The sequence below is a fragment of the Mus caroli genome, chromosome 9, assembly GCF_900094665.2.
Source record: "Mus caroli chromosome 9, CAROLI_EIJ_v1.1, whole genome shotgun sequence".
In the NCBI taxonomy this organism is placed as follows: Eukaryota; Metazoa; Chordata; class Mammalia; order Rodentia; family Muridae; genus Mus; species Mus caroli.
Window position 1 is genome coordinate 52368288 of NC_034578.1, and position 3551 is coordinate 52371838.

A 3551-nucleotide genomic window follows, 5' to 3' on the forward strand; every position below is an offset into this window, starting at 1 on the left:
GGTGGGTAGGGAAGTGGGGGGCGCTATGGGGGACTTTTGGGATAGTATTGGAAATGTAATTGAGGAAAATATGTAATAAAAATATTAAAAAAAAAAGTATTAGAGAGATCAGGGATACAAGGGACATTCCTAAACGTAATAAAAGCAACTTATAGCAGGCCAATAGCTAAAATCAACTTAAATGAAAAGAAACTCAAAGCACTTCCACTAAAATCAGGTACAAGATAAGGCTGTCCACTCTCTCCATATCTATTAATATAGTACTTGAAGTTCTAGCTGAAGCAATAAGACAATTGAAGATGATCAAGGGGATACAACTGGAAAGAAAGAAGTCAAAGTATTGTTATTTGCAGATGATATGACAGTATATATAAGTGGCTCCAAAAATTCTACCAGAGAACTACAGCTGATAAACACCTTCAGTAAAGTGGTTGGATACAAGAATAACTCAAAAAGATCAGTAGCCCTGTGATACACAAATGACTAATGGGCTGAGAAAAAAAACCAGGGAAGCAACACCCTTCATAATAGCCACAAATAATATAAAATATCTTGGGCTAACTTTAAGCAAATGAAAAATTTGTATGACAGAACCTCAAGTCTTTGAAGAAAGAAAATGAAGAAGGTATCAGAAGTTGGAAAGATGTTTCACATTCATGGATCAGTAGGATTAATTAACATAGTAAAAATGGCCATCTTACTTACCAAAATCAATCTACAGATTCAGTGCAATTCTTGTCAAAATTTTGACACAACTCTTTACAGACCTTGAAAGAACAATAATCAACTTGATATGGAAAAACATAAAATCCAGGATAGCTGAAACAATCCTGTACAATAAAGAACTTCCAGAGGTAGTACCATCTCTGATTTCAATCTCTACTACAGGACAACAGTAATAAAAACTGCATGATATTGGCATAAAAACAGATAGGTGGATCAACAGAATCTGAAGACCTAGATGTAAATCCACACACTTAAGGACACCTGGTTTCTTATAAAGCCAGAATTATACAGTGCAAGAAAGAAAGCATCTTCAGAACAAATGGCACTGTTCTAACTTAGATTTGTATTTATTGTCACCCTGCACAAAAATCAAGTCCAAGTGTATCAACAACCTTAACATAAAACCAGATACACTGAACCTGACAGAAGAGAAAGGGAGGGAATAGCCCTGAATGCATCAGCACAGGAGACAACGTCCTGAACAAAACACCAATAGTGCAGGCACTAGAATCAACAATTAATAAATGTGACCTCATGAAACTGAAAAGCTTCTGTAAGGCAAAAGGCACCACTAATAAGACAAAACAGTAGCCTACAGAATGGAAAAAAAAATTTCACCAACTTTACATCTGACAGAAGGCTATTTACAAAATACAAAAAGAAGTCAAGAAATTAGACATCAAAAAACCAAATAATCAAATTAAAAATGAGGCACAGACTTAGGTCCCCTGCACATATATACCAGAAGCTAAGCTTGGGTTTCATACCAGTCCCCCACAGATTGAGCAGTGTCTCTTTAAATCTGTTGTCTGCCTATGGATCTGATATCTAACTAGGCCACCTTGTCTGGCCTCAGTGGAAGAGGATGTGCCTAGTCCTGCAGTGACTTGATTAATCGGGGCAGGGTGGGGGAGTGATACCCAGGGGAGTCCCCCTTTTCAGAGGAGAAGGGGGAAAATGGGAGAGATCTGTGTGAACGAGTATTAGGAGGAGAGAGGATGATATTGGGATGTAAATTGAATAAATTAATTAATAAGAAATGAGGCATCTATCTAAACAGCATTCTCAACAGAGGAAACTTAAAGGAAGTTCAACATCTTTAGTGATCAGTGAAATACAAATCAAAATGAGGCTGAGATTCCACATATGCCTGTGAATGTCTAAGATCAATAATACAAGTGATACTCATGCTGGAGAGGATGTGGAGGAATGGGAACACTCCTCCATTGCTGGTGTGAGTGCAATATTGTACAGCCAAATTGGAAATCAATTTGGTGGCTTCTCAAAAAAATTGAGAAATGATCTACCTCAAGACCCACCTATACACACCTGGTCATATATATAAAAGATGTTCCATTCTATCACAAAAGATACTTGTTCAATTATGTTCAAAGCTGCTTTATTCATAAGAGCCAGAAACTGCAAACAACCTAGATGCCCCTCAACCAAAGTGTGGATGAAAAAGTGGTACATTTACACAATGGGTATTATCCAGCTGTTAAAAAATAACATCATGAAATTTGCAGGCAACTAGATAGGACTAGCAAACAATTATCCTGACCCCCCAAACCAAACATGGTATATTCTCTCTTACAACAGTATACTTATTGGATATTAATTGTAAAGTAAAGGATAATCATGCTACTATCCACAGACTCAGAGGAGGCTCAAGGGGAAATGCACAAGTCTCCCAGGGAAGGGGAAATAGAATAGATATTGTGGGTGGACTCGGAGCACGTGGGGACAGAAACAGGAAGAATCATGTTGAGGGAGGATAAAGGAAGAGAGTACTAGAGAGTCAACTGGAATTGTAGTGAGGGGCAATTTGGAGCAAGGTAGAAATCTAGTCCAATGGAAAGTCCCAGGACTCTATTATGGTGACCTGAGCTAAGACTCCTAGTAATGGGGAATACAGAGCCTGAACTGGCCATCTCCTATATCCAGGCAAGACTTCCAGTAGAGATATTGGGACACCAAACCCAATCACAAAATCTTTAACCTACATTTTTTTCCTATCAGCAAGGTGTGCTGGGGTAAAGTTGGCACAGAAATGGTGAGCATGGCCAACCAATGACTGGTCCAGGTTGAGACCCAAGCCAGGAGAGTGAACCCACCCCTGACACTGCCTAGACAACCAGAAACCAGAGACCAGATGCTTCAGAAACCTAGAATTGAACCAAACATGCTGGCAAAATAAAATGAAATGCTTTCTAATGTTATTCTGCTATATTTATAGTCAGGAGAGCCTGGTATAATCATCACAGAGAAGCTCCTTCCAGCCACTGTCAGAAACAGATGCAGAGACCCACAACCAAACATTAGGAAGAACTCAATGAATCATGCAGAGACAGAGGAAGGAATGTAGGAGGTAGAAGGGTCAAGTACATCACAAGAAAACCTACAGAATCACCTCACCTGGACCCAGGGGTTTACTGAGACTGAACAGACCACCAGCGAGCCTGCATGCCCTGGGGAAGAGGGGGAAGGGGAGACCCACACCCCGCCAGAGTTCCACCTATTCTCTGGTCAGTCAGGCATGGGAGGGTTGCTATCTACCTTCCTCTCATGCCCGGGTGGGCATCTAAGCCTCTGACCCACTCTTTGGGGGCGGTGGCAAGGGGCAGCCCTACCTGGGAGTCCCGGAGCTACTTTGCTAAAGCCACTGGGGTTATGGGAGAGAGGGATGAGGGAAGAGAGGTTCCTAACCCTGACGAGAGTGAGCACAGCAGATCTTGACTAGAGCAGAGACTCTCTATGGTTTTAGAGCTTTATTATAGAAAGGCAGGTAAAAAGAGAGAAGGGAGAGAGAGAGAAGGGAGAGAGAG

At 40.9% G+C, this 3551-nt stretch overlaps 1 protein-coding gene and 1 pseudogene across 2 annotated transcripts in view; one reads left to right on the plus strand and one right to left on the minus strand.

The window, feature by feature from the left end:
* The window catches only part of LOC110301381, a 4952-nt pseudogene extending 2152 nt beyond the window's left edge, over positions 1–2800 (plus strand).
* The window catches only part of Scaper (S-phase cyclin A associated protein in the ER), a 343420-nt gene that overhangs the window by 73909 nt on the left and 265960 nt on the right, over positions 1–3551 (minus strand). The window lies entirely within an intron of this gene.